General features: G+C 45.7%; 1 protein-coding gene across 4 annotated transcripts in view; it reads right to left on the bottom strand.

Annotated features, from left to right (window-relative positions):
- The window catches only part of SGMS2 (sphingomyelin synthase 2), a 121,262-nt gene extending 106,422 nt beyond the window's left edge, over window positions 1-14,840 (bottom strand). For 2 of the 4 annotated variants that reach the window (XM_073571992.1, XM_073571990.1), the window contains exon 1: window positions 14,578-14,839. The gene's annotated coding sequence lies outside the window, so the exon portion shown is untranslated. Of the gene's footprint in view, window positions 1-9,295; window positions 9,378-14,577 lie in introns of those variants that run through there. The other 2 variants (XM_073571991.1, XM_073571993.1) reach the window with 2 other exon arrangements.
- Window positions 14,841-18,472: the final 3,632 nt, after the last annotated feature.

The following is an 18,472-nucleotide window of genomic DNA, read 5'->3' on the forward strand; positions in this document are numbered from 1 at the left end:
CAGACTGTACCCCATTTTGGCTGAAGATATGTGTATGTTCAGGACCTGTGGTGAGGTCCTGACCATGTGATCCATACCTCACCTATGGGTGTGGTTACACGGCTATGTAATTGAGGTGTTTAGCACATGTGAGTGTGAGGGAGTCTGTCAGAGTGTGGACAGACTTCCATGTGTCCAGGTGGGACACTGCAGAGTGGTCTGTGTTCTAAGGAAGGAGAAGCCTTCCTGTGTCTGCGGCTGCAGATAGAGCTCTGCTATGGACATTGCCCTGGCCTGTGTGCACAGGACCTGAGGGAACACAGTCCAGCTAAGGACTGTTTTATGTTGCTTTTGACTGCTGTGAAGGCTGGAAACCATGTTTTGTTACAGTGAGGTTTATGGAGCAAATAAACCGAAAGGAATCGTTTTAACTCTGAATGTGCCAGTGTTTACCTTCAAGACCTGCAAAGTGGGTAATCCCCGTCCACTCACATGGTGGAACGCTACAATAGGTAAAACAATTCGTCCCCTTTACGTTAGGTTTAGAGAGCATTTTCATTCCATTTCATCTGGCAAAGGAGTCCCCCGTTTGATCAGCCACATTAGAGAATTCCATGGTGGTAAGGCAGAATCGCTGCGGTTTGGGGGTTTAGAAAGGGTTAATCCTCCCAGCCAGGGAGGTAATAAAAAAAAAAATATATATATATTAGGACCTGTTGAAGCGCAGGAGCGCGGAATGGCTGTCGTCCGCACTCTTTGCATTGCTCCCGAGCCCATGCTTTTTTATCCATGAAATAAAGACTTCTACTTTTGGTAATGGTGAGTGCCATCCTTTTTTCTTTCATTGTGCTCTTGGATTTTGTTATATTTCCTCAGGATTGAGCACCCGTTCCTTGGGGTATGTGGCGTTTATATAGTGTGTGAAGGGTCTCTTTTGATTTGTTTAAGAGACCACGGTGGTGCAGCGGTGCCGAATCTGTTTCTCTTTTTTGGACTTTATATCGCAAAAATTAGTTAATAAATAACATTTCCCATATGTCTATTTTACATCAGCACAATTTTGGAAACAATTTTTTTTGTTAGATCATTATAAGGGTTAAAAGTTGACCAGCGATTTCTAGTTTTTTCAACAAAATTTACAACACAATTTTTTTTAGGGACCACCTCATTTGAAGTGAGTTTGGGGGGGGGTCAATATGACAGAAAATACCCCAATGTGAAACCATTCTAAAAAACTGCACCCCTCAGGCTGAGTTCACACGTGGCGTTTTTTTCGCGTTTCCGCGGCGGTTTTAACCGCGCGATTTTGCCACGAAAACGCAAAAAATAAGCATCCCATGCATTCCTATGGGATTCCGCAATGCTGTGCTAATGCTGCGGTTTTTACCGCGGCGGAATCGCTTCGCGGTAAAAACCGCAGCATGCTCATTAATTTGCGGAATCGCGGCGATCCCGCACCCATAGGAATGTATTGTTCCGCTTACTTCCCGCATGTGGCTGTGCACACCATGCGGAAAGTAAGCAGAACAATTGCGGATGGTACCCACGGTCTCTGGAGGAGAGGAGACTGTCCTCTGGGCTTTGGGTACCATATCCCTGTAAAAAATAGAATTTTAAAATAAAAAATATTGTTATTCTTACCTTCCGGCGTCCCGCGCAGTCTTCCCGCCTCTCTCCATACTCCCGTTCCCAGTAAGCCTTTGCGAAAATGCCCGCGATGGCGTCCACTCTCGCGGGATCGCGAAGTCTCGCGGTCATCGCGAATGACCGCGAGACGTCACGATCCCGCGAGAACTGACGTCATCGCGGGCATTTTCGCAAAGGATTACTGGGAACGGATGCGCGGGACGTCGGAGGGTAAGAATAACACCATTTTTTATTTTTTTTTACATTCTATCTTTTACTATTGATGCCGCATAGGCGGCCTCAGTAGTAAAAAGCTGGTCACGCTCGTCAAACACTATGTTTGACGAGTGTGACCAACCTGTCAATCAGTTCTCCAAGCGATGCTACAGACCGCTTGGAGAACGCTAGCATTTTGCAAGCTAAATACGCTTGCAAAATGCTAGTTTTTCCGCAGGAAAATCGCGGGAATTTAAAATGCGATTTTCCCGCGGACTGGAATTCCGGAATTCTCGCGGTAATTTCAGCGAGAGTTCCGGTACGTGTGCACATAGCCTCAATGTGTGCAAAACCACATCCAAGAAGTTTAACAACCCTTCAGGTGCTTCACGAGAACTAAAGCAATGTGGAAGGAAAAAATGAACATTTTACTTTTTTCACAAAAAATTTACTTCAGAACCAAACTTTTATTTTCACAAGGTTATCAGGAGAAAATGGACCACAAACTTTGTTGTGCAATTTCTCCTAAGTACGCTGATACCCGGTATGTGAGGGAAAGTCACTGTTTGGGTGCATGACAGGGCTCAGAAAGGAGTGAGGACTGTTTGACTTTTTGAACGCAAAATTGGCTGGAATAAATGGTGGACGCCACATCGCGTTTGGAGACCCCCTGATGTACCTAAACAGTGGAAACCCCACAATTCTAACTCCAACCCTAACACAGCCCTAACCCTAGCTCCAACCCCAACCCTAACAATAACCGTAATGGAAAAATGGAAATAAAATGTATTTATTTTATTATTTTTACCTAACTAAGGGGGGGGGGGGTTGATTTACTTTTTTTTTATTTTGATCACTGTGATAGGGAATAACTGTGATCGCAACACTGGGGTAAAACAAGAAAAAAAAAACAACCCACATCATGTTCTCCAGGGTCTCAGCTACTCCGCAGTAGTTGAGACTCCAGAGAATTTCCGACGCTGTGGGGCGCTATACACTTATTTGTCAGCGCCGTTAAAAGGAGTTCAAATTCATCACTCATCACTGCATCGTGCTTCCCGGATTAACCACATGCAACTGGTCAAGCATAGGAGATGAGGGTAACGAGTAACACTACCTGCCATTGCTTGTACAGAGATCCGTGCTCACATCTTTCAGACACACCTCACTTACATACTCTACAGTACAGACCAAAAGTTTGGACACACCTTCTCATTCAAAGAGTTTTCTTTACTTTCATGACTATGAAAATTGTAGATTCACTCTGAAGGCATCAAAACTAATTACTAATTAACACATGTGGAATCATATAATTAACAAAAAAGTATGAAACAACTGAAAATACTGTATGTCTTATACTCTAGGTTCTTCAAAGTAGCCACCTTTAGCTTTGATTACTGCTTTGCACACTCTTGGCATTCTCTTGATGCCAAGTCATGAAAATAAAGAAAACTCTTTGAATGAGAAGGTGTGTCCAAACTTTTGGTCTGTACTGTACATCGGTGGCAGAAGATGTAATAATAAATCTTGAAAATGCCCTATGTAAAAACACAATTGTGGCTTTTACGTGTGGTACAATAATGTCATTTTTGAATAGAAGCTCTATGAACATTTGGTTGGATCTTGACCTGTGGAACTATTGTAACATGTTAATGCAAACACTTTCAGGAGTTACAACTTTGCAAACGTTATTACACAAATAACAAAAAAACCTTTAAATATAATTCTTCCTGTAATACAAACTGAAGTATGAAAATACTGCATTGTGTATTCTTATAAGCAGCCTGATGTTTTCCAGGAAACGATGATTTGTTTTCTTTATGGTGACGCTTCCTAATAGTGAAACTGACTCTAGCTATGTTCTGTATCACATATCCAAGAGGCTAGCCTATTATTCATCATCACACGTCAGCGTTTTGACATCCATCAGGATCTGCTCGGAGCCACAGTGGGGTCTGCCTCAGTTTGTTACACTGGGGAACTCCCTGTACAGTGAATTACTTGCCAAGTACACAGCATGTGGCCGACCAGATCAGCCTTGATCTCCAGAAGAAACCGCACGTCTCCAACATTTCTTCTGACAAACACCCAGAGAACCAATGTATTTCTGTACAAATTCCAGCCAAAGTACAGTGGTGGGAGGTGAAGACACTTCAGCTACTCGTTGTAGTGATCACAGACCCTCATCTCTAAGTGAGAGTAGGCCACCACATTAGAGGCCACCACAATTACAGATCTGCAAACACATGTACTCTACAATAAAAGACTGCAGAAAATTATGACGTAAATATCTGTGCCGTACATTATATTTCCTGACCGTCTGACCATAAAAGACAAGTGACTAGCGGTGCGGACACGAATAAACTTCAAAGAGAAGCAAAACGCTCATCCAACTTTGTCCTTCCACATATATAAATCAGTTTATTACACAAGCAAGAATTTACACATTGGTAATAGGCTGCAACAAGAATCAATGGGACAGGTAATAGTGCGAAAAATGCTCTCAGGTCCTTTAGCACTAGTGAAATATAAAAAAAAAAAAAAAAAAAGCGTCAATTCGGACAGAAATCTGGCTGTACCAGAGCTACTTCTATCAGAATATCTGTCACCGTATCAATTTAGTCTATGTTCACACTGCAATAGTGAAACTGGCATTTGTATTCTGCCAATTAGGTCGGCAAAAAGATCCCAATACAGTCTTTATAGTGGCTCCAGTGGTGGAAGTAACCAACTTAACTATTTATTCTCCGGGTATGAATATAGGAAAGGGGACATTTGCACAAAAGTAGTTCAGGGATAACAGGGTAAAAACAGAGTCCAATATTCAATATACCGTACATTAACATCAGTTATCAACACACTAAAACTCTTGCAGAGGGATACATTACATAAACTCCGTTTCTAAGGCTATGTGCACACGTAGTTTTTTGGGTGTGCGGATTTTGGAGAGAAAACCGCAGGTAAATCCGCACTGCTGTTTTGCCCTGCGGTTTTACACCTCATAATGGATGAGGTGTAAAACTGCAGCGTTTCTGCACCAACAATTGACATGCTGCGGATTGTAAACCGCAGCAAAACCGCGCGGAAAAATCCGCAGCATGTGCACTGCGTTTTTTTTTCCATTGAAAATAAAGGTACTGTACAACGCAGCAGAATCTACTGCATTTCTGCAGAGCCAAAACCGCTGCGGAAACGCAGCAGATTTCACTACGTGTGCACATACCCTAATGGGAGCAATGTCAATAGTAATAAGGGTACCACTATAACAATCCCCTTCATATAGCTGGCCCTAGCGGGGGTCTCTGGTTCTTTCCGCTAGGCTGCGAGTCCTTTTAACAAAGTCTATCAATGCTCTCTGTGCCTCTTGCATTCTGGACGGTACCCACCCTGTATGTTGCACTACCTCTGATTGGCCCCTGTACCATACGTCAATGTCGGGAGTAATGGCTCACTTGCTCCTCATGATCACCGCAGTGGACGGCCACTTCCAGATTGGAGTCTGCACACCGTCTTGGGTACTTGACCTGCTATGGTCGTCTGGCAGGTCAGGACAGATGAAGTCTGGGCCTCGGGTCTTGACGGCTGCAGGTCTAGGCCTCAGATCTTGACAGGTGTGGTCTGATGCACACCGTAGTCCGCTGGTTCAGGCCATTTGGCTCATTCCGGGGTCTCGGTCGCAGAGTCCCTCTCAGCACTCGTCCTGCTGGTTTCATTTACTGGCGCGAAACTGCTTCCCGCCTTGTCACTCTGGTCTTTTATATCGGAGAGATGCATTACAAAAATCGACCTGGTGCTCTCTTTGAACCTGTCCCCCCTGCAACACTTCCTTTCTTCTGGTTCTTGCAGGGTTCTGTTTGAGCAGTTGAAGGCAGTCTATAAATCACAAATGGTGCACACCGCTGGGGAATCTCATCTTCCATTGTACACACTCTTACGGCTTCTATTATGAGATATATCTTCAATAAAGCTCTTCAGTTTTTGAAAAACTAAAACTACATTATTTGTGCAACTACAGACAGAATTCTATGTCTTATCTAATACTACCAAACAGAAAAAATAAAGTTATACCTAAAAAGTAAAATAATTCATTGGTTGTCCTCCTGTCAAAAGGTGTAATCTGGTAGTACAGGAGAAGAATTTTTACTTGTTTAGAAGTAGGAAAAAAACGTATATACTCGCGTATAAGCCGAGATTTTCAGCCCATTTTTTTGGGCTGTTGTCCCCCTCTCAGCTTATACGTGAGTCATATACCAGGGGGTCGGCGGGGGAGTCAGATCATACTTACCCCCTCCTGGTGCTGTCTTTGCAGCCCCCCTGCTTCTCCCAGTCTCAGGTTCCTTCCTTCAGCGGTCACATGGTACTGCTCATTAAAGTCATGAATATGAGCATATTTATGACTTTAATGAGCAGTACCACATGACCGCTGAAGGAAGGCGCCCGAGACCGGGAGAAGCAGGGCTGCAGAGACCGCGCCAGGAGGGGGTAAGTATATTCAATATTCACCAGTCCCTGGTCCATCGCTACGTGCTGCTGTCCTCTCCTCCGCATTCTCTGTCTGTGATGTTCAGGTCAGAGGGCACGGTGACGTAGTTAGTGCATGCCGCACCCTCTGCCTGAAAGTCACTGACAGAGGAACCCGGCAGACAGAGCGACGCGCAGCCATGGAGCGGGGATCGGTAAATATCACCAGTGCCGGGGTCCTGAGCCAGCGGTGACACCGGTACCTGTCCCCGCCTGCTCAGGACACCAGCACCGGGCCCCAAGCTACGAGAGGTGAGTATGTCACTTTTTTTTTCTTTTATTTGCAGCGGCAGCAGCAGCAGCATATGGGGGCATAAACCGTGGAGCTGCAATATAAGGGGGCATAAACCGTGGAGCCGCAATATATGGGGGCATACAGCGTGGAGCCGCAATATATGGGGGCATACACCGTGGAGCAGCAATATATGGGGGCATACACCGTGGAGCAGCAATATATGGGGGCATACACCGTGGAGCAGCAATATATGGGGGCATACACCGTGGAGCAGCAATATATGGGGGCATACACCGTGGAGCAGCAATATATGGGGGCATACACCGTGGAGCAGCAATATATGGGGGCATACACCGTGGAGCAGCAATATATGGGGGCATAAACCGTGGAGCAGCAATATATGGGGGGCATAAACCGTGGAGCAGGAATATATGGGGGCATAATCCGTGGAGCAGCATATGGGGGCATAATCCGTGGAGCAGCATATGGGGGCATAATCTGTGGAGGAGCATATGGGGGCATAACCTATGGAGCAGCATATGGGGGCATAATCTATGGAGCATAAACTATGGAGCAGCATATGGAGGAATAATCTATGGAGCATTTTATGGGGCATAATCTATGGAGCATCTTATGGGGGCATAATCTATGGAGCATAATCTATGGAATATCTTATGGAGCCATAAACTTTATGGGGCATATTATTCTATGGAGCATCTTATGGGGGCATTATTAACCTTTGTGCAGCATTATATGGGGTGTATTTTGTATGGAGCATCTTATGGGGCCATCATGGACTGTATGGAGCATTATATGGGGCTCCTGATTCAATATGGATATTCAAAAACATTTAACCTACTGATGTCTCAATTAATTTTACTTTTATTGGTATCTATTTTTATTTTTAAAATTTACCAGTAGCTGCTGCATTTTCCACCCGAGGCTTATACGCGAGTCAATAAGTTTTCCCAGTTTTTTGTGGCAAACTTGGGGGGGGGGGGTCGGCTTATACACGAGTATATATGGTAATTAAGATCGGTGACAAACTCCCAGAACAAGAGAGTCCTCACCAGTCCCTTATTTCCAAGGAAACAAAACTGAGCATTCAGGACTAATGAACAAGACCTGGACAACATCTCCACTAAAAGAAGACCATGGCCGTTTCTGGACCCCAATAATTTGACTTGCATGATACATTTGAATGAATTAAAGAATTTTATGAAAGTAAAAAACAAGAAAAATGATATACCCAACATTATAAAGGGGATTAAAAAGAACAAAAAAAAAAAAAAAACTGTATTGTCCACAAATACCCAGTAAGGGAAAATTGTGAGTAATCTAAAAGGAAGCTAATTACATCTATGGAATTTTTCCATAAAGGAAAAACCACAAAATGCTTAAGGTTATGTCAATTATACTCAATTCTATATCATCTAGCAAACGAAAAGTGCACGCACTCATATTACATGGCTGAATCATCCTATGGATAGCTTGTATATAGTCTTCTATATGTTACAATATACCTTAAAATATTTCTAAACATTTTGCTTTGGAAGAACAATATCTATAATATTTATATTTTCATCTGTGCTCTTTGCGTCTATTAATGCATGTCTATAACCAAATACTGCACCTTTGTAAGAGATTTTGTCACAAGAGTTTTGCCACCTAATCCGAGAGCAGCTTAATGAAGAGACAGAGACCCCGATTCCAGCAATGTGTCACTTACTGGGATGCTTGCTGTAGTTTTGATAAAAGTACAGTTTTATCAGCAGATGATTATCTTTAGAGGACCAGTAAACCTACTGACAGGTAGTCCTCCATATTCTGTATAACCCTGCCCCATTACTGATAGGCAGCTTTCTTCCTATGCACAGTGTACACAGAAAGCTGCCAATCATTGGTGTGGGTAGTGTTATTCAGAGATCTGGTGGATCTGCAGCAGATAAAATAGAGATTTTATCAAAACTGCAGCAAAATGCCAAGTAAATGACATCACTGGAATCAAGGTCTCTGCCCTTGCATCATGATCTCATATAGGATAGCGAAAGCTTGGTGACAGACTCCACTTAAGCTTGCAAAAATCTATGCGCTCACAGCCACAGATCAAAAAGAGAGTAAAGCAGCAACATCAAAAATCTGATAAAAGAAAACGCAATGAAAACCTGCAACTGCGTATAAATATAGAAAGCCAAATTGACCTCTCTCCCTTGCACTTAGGAAAGGCAGGGTCCCAAATCCCCAACAATCACAGGTTCATGGCAAATCTTTGTAAGGTGGCGATAACCATGGACTCGAGTTGTGGGAACGGTATCTTGTGCACCTGCCTACCCGTAATTTCTAGGGGCATTATGACAGGTGCCCTTTAATTTCAGCTCTTCTGCTACAGCTGGACACATTTCTTATTCTAAGATGAGGCACATTGATCAAAAAACAGGAAATAAGGGCTGAAAGGGAGACAGATATTGACAGAATGACTTCACACAAAGCACAACACAAATATAGAGAATCTAAAAATATCAGCCAAGAGCAGCGAACACTGAGAAATGCCTGCACTCATATTATAGAGTGCCATTCACACTTTCCTTACTGCAAAAAAACTCAAAGTGACCACCAAGCCAACAGTAATGTAGAAATGCTTACAATACTGGTATACAGTTAGGTCCATATATATTTGGACAGAGACAACATTTTTCTAATTTTGGTTCTAGACATTACCATAATTAATTTTAAACAAAACAGTTCAGATGCAGTTGAAGTTCCGACTTTCAGCTTTCATTTGAGGGTATCCACATTAAAATTGGATGAAGGGTTTAGGAGTTTCAGCTCCTTAACATGTGCCACCCTGTTTTTAAAGGGACCAAAAGTAATTGGACAATTGACTCCAAGGCTATTTCATGGACAGGTGTGGGCAATCCCTTCGTTATGTCATTCTTAATTAAGCAGATAAAAGCCTGGAGTTGATTTGAGGTGTGGTGCTTGCACTTGGAAGGTTTTGGTGTGAAGGAAACATGCGGTCAAAGGAGCTCTCCATGCAGGTGAAACAAGCCATCCTTAAGCTGCAAAAACCCATCCGAGAAATTGCTACAACATTAGGAGTGGCAAAATCTACAGTTTGGTACATCCTGAGAAAGAAAGAAAGCACTGGTGAACTCATCAATGCAAAAAGACCTGGGCACCCACGCAAAACAACAGTGGTGGATGATCGCAGAATAATCTCCATGGTGAAGAGAAACCCCTTCACCACAGCCAACCAAGTGAACAACACTCTCCAGGAGGTAGGCGTATCAATATCCAAATCTACCATAAAGAGAAGACTGCATGAAAGTAAATACAGAGGGTTCACTGCACGGTGCAAGCCACTCATAAGCATCAAGAATAAAAAGGCTAGAATGGACTTTGCTAAAAAACATCTAAAAAAGCCAGCACAGTTCTGGAAGAACATTCTTTGGACAGATGAAACCAAGATCAACCTCTACCAGAATGATGGAAAGAGAAAAGTATGGCGAAAGCGTGGTACGGCTCATGATCCAAAGTATACCACATCATCTGTAAAACACGGTGGAGGCAGTGTGATGGCTTGGGCATGCATGGCTGCCAGTGGCACTGGGTCACTAGTGTTCATTGATGATGTGACACAGGACAGAAGCAGCTGAATGAATTCTGAGGTATTCAGAGCCATACTGTGTGCTCAGATCCTTTGACCGCATGTTTCCTTCACAGCAAAACCTTCCAAATGCAAGCACCACACCTCAAATCAACTCCAGGCCTTTTATCTGCTTAATTGAGAATGACATAACGAAGGGATTGCCTACACCTGTCCATGAAATAGCCTTGGAGTCAATTGTCCAATTACTTTTGGTCCCTTTAAAAACAGGGTGGCACATGTTAAGGAGCTGAAACTCCTAAACCCTTCATCCAATTTTAATGTGGATACCCTCAAATGAAAGCTAAAAGTCTGAACTTCAACTGCATCTGAATTGTTTTGTTTAAAATTCATTAAAATTCAATTCTAATGTCTAGAACCAAAATTAGAAAAATGTTGTCTCTGTCCAAATATATATGGACCTAACTGTACTAAGCATTGCCAGGGAAGGGTAACCCCACCACCTGCAAACTGTGTCCAACTGGGTCACACCAGGGTCCAGCGAACGCCTGCGCCATACGACATGGCTTTTATAGACTCCACGCCCCGGGAAACGTAGTAGACTGTGTCTGAGTGTCCACCTCCTGTAGGCGTACATTCCCCAAAAAAAGTGCACAACATAGCTCACAGTCGCTCTGCTGTCACCATCACAGTCTATTGGCCCCGTCGGGGCATGCGTCCGGACCCAGAGTTAGGATTTGGGACGTATGCCCCGACGGGGACACAAAATGCAACGTGAGTATCCGGATAGAGATTCGCTTTTAGCAAAAAATGATTGTAGAAATATTCTGTTGACCCAAAACAAGAATCCGCAATACACCAGAGCAGATTAGGATCCAGGGCTGTGGAGTCGAGGTCGAAGCCCATTTTGGTGGAGTCGGTGTCATGGAAATTGAGGAGTGAGTCAGAAGTTTGGCTTACCGACTTCACAGTCCTGGCAGGGCTGTGGAGTCGGAGTCTGAGACCATTTTGGTGGAGTCGGAGTCCATGTCATGGAAATTGAAGAGTCGGAGGTTTGGCTTACCGACTCCTCAGCCCTGTATAGAATATTTGATAGTTTACATATCGGGTCAACTAAGCACTGTATCTACAACGCTACACCCATTAATGTTTAGGTTTTCCAAAGTGAACCCTATGGCTTCCCTGCTGCCTGGGCTGTTTTATGGCAGCCTATGTCCAAAGTGCTATAGGGGGAATATAAGCAGCAGGAATCAGAGAGCAATATTCTCAGCGAGGGCTCCTGAGGGCCAGAGTAATCCGGCTAACAGGAGAATATTAGGAAGTCGCTGCACACACAATGCCCAAATAGCGTCGGTCTAGAGAGGGTCTCCTGCATAAATTCGGAATCTATCCAATGACTTTCCTCATCCTGCGTTAGAAATGAATAAACTGATGAACCAGCACAGATTCTGGGACCCGTCTCATACACACAATAGAAATCATCCAGCGGACCACCAGAGACAGAAAGTCACAACCAAAGGTGACCATGCTGTCAGTGGGACATCTATTTCCCCGTATCCCTGATACACATGCACGCTCAGACGGGCCAAGCACGCATGCGCTCTTAATCAGGGAATTAAGTCAGAGCCAGATGAAGGATCAATTATGGAGAAATCCAGCATGCTTGATCTTTTTTCCACCTGACATAATCATGGGGGCAGAATCAGGACACCTCCTCCTCTCTATACACACATATTAGATGGCCCTCTCCCTCCGTCACCTATGGAAATTGAGTCAGCTGGAAAGAATGACATTATGTGACGGAGGTATTCAGAGCACACACCTATCCAGAGAGGCAGAAGTAGCACAAGCTCTCCTGTTCACCGATGGGCAAGAACATAACGTGCAGAACTCCACTGCCAGAAATGTCACGCCCCAGGACATTCCCTTCATACACCCGCTCTTGATCCCAGGGCACAACAATTTTTGCTTGACAACTTCAATGTATATTGTGTCCCCCAAAGGGATATCTAATTTTGATAAAAGGCTAATCATCACATACATGACAGTTACACCTCTCGCCAAGAAAATTGGTTTCAAGTCCTTAAGATCAGCCGTTTCTGTCAGTGATCGGGAACACTAACTCATGTCTTATCCCATGCTCAAACCCTTCATTACCCGGTGAGAGGTTGGATCCAGCCCAGACCTACTGCGACATATTCCCTACACAGATACATTATAGTCACAACTCTTAGGTACAAGAGATTTTACATAAACTAGAAAATCCCTATTCATTTACAGCAAAAAAGAGATTTTAAAGGGATAAAGAAAAAAAAGTAACAAAACATTTCATTAAAGGGGCTTCCCAGCCGGCGCTCCTCCACTGGCTTGTGATGACGAGCTGCGCAGAGTCATGGCCGAAGCAGCTGATTACAAGCTATGCCGACCCCTGTGGCATGTTGTTATGCTGCAATCACCTGCTAGGTTGTGCGGTTTTTTTTAATGTACCTGCAAAATCCCTTTAAGTTTCATTCCTATGAACCCTTTAAAAAAAATTGCATTCATGCTAGTTCCTTAAAATAAGAAAAGTTACTGTCACTCACCAGCTACCACCCAGATGTCAGTACCGCACACAGGAGGATTTAAAGGGCCTTTATTGTGTCTACAGCTAGGAAAGGAGCATTGGGGGCAATACATCTGCATTATGGGATTGTTAGTTAAGCAATTACCTAACTTCAAACTGGAGTTTCTTGCATAATTACACAGAGCTATAGGGGCGAAACTACTGTAACCTATGTGCATAGCAACGGTGACAGCGCGACACTCCCAGCCCGGCACCACCACGCACCAGGGCTGCACGCAGCACACAACATGCTGCACTTTGCACTGCGGGATCTCACTGCATATTACGCTGCGTCTGACCGGCCATTGTTGGTCACTTTCAGCTAATTATTACTTTTTATAGATTAGAATACCATTCTGGTAGATCAGCACCGGACCAGAAATATGAACAAAAGAAGACTCCTCAGATAGAACGCTTCCTAAAATCTCCTCCAATCTATATGGTTTTTATGGCTGCCCTATGAAGGATATGGCAGGAGGGGAGAATACACCTGGTGTACGGCATGGCAGCTCTACCCCATCATTATCTGCCCTGTGAGCTTTATGACTTACAGGACAGACCGGCACAGTGCCATGTAGTCCTGATGCCATATTGTATGTGGGTGACAGCTCCCATATAGCAGGTGCGCAGGGGGGACCATATAGCAGGTGCGCAGGGGGGGACCATATAGCAGGTGCGCAGGGGGGGACCATATAGCAGGTGCGCAGGGGGGGACCATATAGCAGGTGCGCAGGGGGGGACCATATAGCAGGTGCGCAGGGGGGGACCATATAGCAGGTGCGCAGGGGGGGACCATATAGCAGGTGCGCAGGGGGGGACCATATAGCAGGTGCGCAGGGGGGGACCATATAGCAGGTGCGCAGGGGGGGACCATATAGCAGGTGCGCAGGGGGGGACCATATAGCAGGTGCGCAGGGGGGACCATATAGCAGGTGCGCGTGGGGGGACCATATAGCGGGTGTGCAGGGGGGACCATATAGCAGGTGCACGTGGGGGGACCATATAGCAGGTGCACGCGGGGGGGGACCATATAGCAGGTGCACGCGGGGGGGACCATATAGCAGGTGCACATGGGGGGACCATATAGCAGGTGCACGCGGGGGGGACCATATAGCAGGTGTGCAGGGGGGACCATATAGCAGGTACGCAGGGGGGACCATATAGCAGGTACGCAGGGGGGACCATATAGCAGGTACGCAGGGGGGACCATATAGCAGGTGTGCAGGGGGACCATATAGCAGGTGTGCAGGGGGGACCATATAGCAGGTGTGCAGGGGGGACCATATAGCAGGTACGCAGGGGGGACCATATAGCAGGTACGCAGGGGGGACCATATAGCAGGTACGCAGGGGGGACCATATAGCAGGTACGCAGGGGGGACCATATAGCAGGTACGCAGGGGGGACCATATAGCAGGTACGCAGGGGGGACCATATAGCAGGTACGCAGGGGGGACCATATAGCAGGTGTGCAGGGGAGACCATATAGCAGGTGTGCAGGGGAGACCATATAGCAGGTGTGCAGGGGGAACCATATAGCAGGTGTGCACGGGGGGGGGCCATAAAGCAGGTGTGCAGGGGGAACCATATAGTAACACCACATGGCACAATATGTAACAGGTGAGTGACTGCAATGTGCCAGCTAGTGGCCTGGCCGCAGCCGTCACTCGTGGCTCCTGGGGTGCAGGTTGTATGGAGACACAGGTGATACAGAATCGCTAGAACACTATATAGCTATAAGAGACGCCAGCCTGCAGAGATGAGCGCCGAGCTCCCAGCAGCTGGTACCTACCCGGCGGCTCCTCCTCTCACTGGTGAACTTCGCGGCGGGCGGCACTCTCCTGGCGGGTCGGCTGGTGTGCGGGCAGTGCCGGCGGGCAGACACTCCACTCCCGAGTGCAGCTCTCTGCGTGCCTCCAGCCGTCTTCATGATCCCGCCCGACCCCTTTTCCCGGTGTGTGCAGCCTCAGCGCTCTCCTCCTCCACCTGACATCACACAGTCCGCTCACACTCGCCCGCCCACTCCATAGCCATTGCCTGACTCCCTGCCGTGCTCCTGTCAGGCGGAGGGCCAGTGCCGGCTCGGGGCTACTGATCATACAGGGGCAGCGGTCACTCGCTGCAGTCATTGGATACTGGATCCGTCTTCTTACGATCTGATCTGCTTCATGTGAACACACACCAAGTAGTTTTTAATCTGCAAAGGGAAAATGCGCTGAATAAATGGCAACAAGGATTTCCCATTGCAAACATCCAGAGGTGTTTTGTGCACATTTTGACAGATTTTGCAAAATAGTGTGAACAATCCCTAACACAGTCCCATTCTATTAGGGCAGGTGCAGACGACCATATTGTAGGTGTGCGTGCGAACCGACAAAACATGGGATCGCCTGCGGAGCAGTGTTAGCCTATGAGGCCGTGCCCATGTCCACATTGGATCGGATACGAGAAACTCGGACGAGTCTCGCACATCAATACCCGGCACTCGGAACGGAGCGTTCAGCTGCATAGAAATACATGCAGCCGCACGCTCCACTCCTGAGTGCTGGCGGCAGTGCCGGGTATTGATGTGCGAGACTCGTCCGAGTTTCTCGTATGTGAGTATGAGCCCTTAGGGTACCGTTACACTTAGCGATGCACCAGCGATCCCGACAACGATATGGATCGCTGGTGCATCGCTAAGTGGTCGCTAGTGAGCTGCCACACAGGCAGATCTCACCAGCGACATAGCAGGGGTCGGGGGTCGCTACTTACCTGTCAGACGCGGCGATCCTGATGTCCTCCCGCCCGCGTCCACACGTCGCTCGTCGGCGCCACAGGAAGCCCAGCAGGATGCGCCCGACAAGAAATGGTCCAGGACCTTCTCGCGCGACCAGCGATAATCAGGGGGGGGAGCCGGTCGGAGGTAAGTATCAGACATAGCGATAGCGCTAGCAATATCGCTGCTACGTCACAAAATCGGTGACTTTACAGCGATATTGCTAGCGATATCGCAGTGTGTAACGGGGGCTTTAGACTGCACTCGGCCATGCAAAATAAATCAGTGAGTGAGAAAGCGCCCGTTGTGAGCGCGAAACGCGCGTCAGGGGTCGCTTCCAGGACTGGGTGTTCTGTGCACCACTGGGTAAGCCACCTGCATCTCCCACCACACTTGTGCTATCGTCTTGGGATAATTTGTGTAAAGCCACTGCCACAGCCGGTAGAGCTATAGGTCTTTATTTTGCAGACTTAACTTTTACAATCTATGGGCTCACTGTGGTCAAAATAGTTACTATTTATGGGCGTTTCTGTTTTTTATTGCATATTTTATGCATTTTTGGCGCTACCTGTCTTTGGCTATGTTGGTGCACAGCGTTATATCTCCCCTTCCTTAGTCTGTCCTGTTTGCGTCTATTGACTTTTTCAATTTTTTGCTATTTATATGTTACTCTGTCTGTGCATGTGCTAAATAAAATTTGTACTTTTTTATTACATTCTGAATCCATTACTCCTTGTTTCTCCTTGTTAAAAGCATTTATGGAGTGGAATTCTTATTGTCATGGCGGTTTACTTATCCATGTTACCGCCTTTCCTTCTCTCTAGAGTATTGGGCGTTTTTTGGTATTTTAAATCAGTGAGTGCGTTTAGGAAACATCGGGCTGCACTCGGAAGATAGAATGAAGAAGATTGGAGACATTTGTTTCTTCATCTTCCCGTCCGAGAGAATCAGATCGCACCATCTCATACTCTGATCAGTGTTTTCTCTTGTATGGGAGAATCTATGGCCGTCTGTCCCTGCCCTTATACTATGAATGGCCCTGTATGGCTGCATTCATTGTCTATGGGACTGCTGGAGACAGCAGAGTGCAGCTCTTAGCTTTTTCCATCAGTCCAGTGGAGAATGAACAGTGGGGCACATTTGTTTCTTCTGTTCGGGATCAGTGGGGTCGCTGCAGTTGGACCCCACCGATGTGCAAGTGATCAAATATTCCTTATAGGTGAGTATAGTCTAGGGGTAAAATCTGCACATAAAACTCAGTGAGAGAACATGACATGCTGCGGATTTGAAACACACAACGCAGGTCAGTTTACACTGAGTAAAAAAAGCGCAGGACATTAGATTTCTATAAATCCCATGCACTTTCCTGGAACTGTTAGATGATACATTTTTGATGCAGTTAAAATATATAGTATCAAAAACTCATCACTAAAACTAAAATTGATTTTCATCCTAAATGTCTCTCTATTGACTTTAATATTATAATTTTTTTCTAATATGGTTTAATTATTGTTTATTATTATTATAGCACCATTTATTCCATGGCACTTTACATGTGAGGGGGTATACATAATAAAAACAAGTACAGTAATCTTAAACAATACAAGTCACGACTGGTACAGGGTGAGAGAGGACCCTGCCCGCAAGGGCTCACAATCTACCCTTGCCCCTCTATTCTAACTGCAATATTTTTTTTTGTTAAGTATATCATCAGAGGGCAGAGGCTGCAGTCATTGTAACGGCCACTGTCCTCATCCTGAAAGAAGTTTAATCAGTGATGTCCGTTTCAGTGGCTGGTCTCGTACCCGCTGTACTGGTTGTCAATAGAGTTGAGCGAAACGGGTCGGTCATATTCAAAAGTCGGCGACTTTCGCTGAAGTCGGGTTTCATGAAACGAAACCTGACCATAGCATGAGGTCGGCTACGAGGTCGGCGACCAGAGCGCCAAAGTCGCGTTTCAAATGATGCTTCCAGCGCCTTTTTTCAGCCAATGATGGAGGACGCACACTGTGGGCAATGCGATGACATGGGCAGCGGTCACCACCATCTTTGAGAAGGGCATGCAAGTGATTTGCTGGCTTTGTGTGGCATCACAGGGGCTATAAAAGGGCATGCACACCGACCGCCATCTTACTTCTGCCGATCTTAGCATTAGGGAGAGGTTGCTGCTGCTGATTCAGAATAAGGGAGAGCGTTAGGCAGGGAAGAAGAACCAAAAACTGCTTCTGCTGTTAGTGATTTCCACTTACAACACAACACTTTGTGTGCAGTGACAGGGGAGGATTTATTTTTGTGCATCAGCTCTGTTGGTTATTAGGCTGCCTTATAAGGCTCCCTGATAGCTGCATTGCTGTTTGCACACTGCTGTGCAAACTGCTTTTTTAAAAGCAAAGATACTTTTCTTCCTCTTTTCTGCACAGTTACCAAGCGTTCATTTTTCCACCCTTTCGTGTATGCAGCAGTCCTGCTTATTAGACCGCCTGCGTCCATACTTGGACTGAGAGCATCATTGTCAGCCTCCTAAAATCTCTAGTGAGATCCAAATTCTCCCCAATCCTATAGACACCCTCCACGTTGTCATACACCATCCAATTTCAGCCTGTTACATTGAGGTGTAATTTCTACTGGGCCTGAGACAATAGTTCAGCGTCCTCAAATCTCTAGTGAGATTCAAATTCTCACCAATACTACATACACTCTCCACCTTGTTTTACACCATCCAATTTCAGCCTGTTACATTGAGGTGTAATCTCTACTGGGCCTGAGACAATAGTTCAGCGTCCTCAAATCTATAGTGAGATTCAAATTCTCACCAATCCTATAGACACCCTCCACCTTGTCATACACCATCCAATTTCAGCCTGTTACATTGAGGTGTAATCTCTACTGGGCCTGAGACAATAGTTCAGCGTCCACAAATCTATAGTGA

This window comes from Dendrobates tinctorius, unplaced genomic scaffold (assembly GCF_039654945.1).
Source record: "Dendrobates tinctorius isolate UK_male_01 unplaced genomic scaffold, ASM3965494v1 ptg000030l, whole genome shotgun sequence".
NCBI classification, from domain to species: domain Eukaryota; kingdom Metazoa; phylum Chordata; class Amphibia; order Anura; family Dendrobatidae; genus Dendrobates; species Dendrobates tinctorius.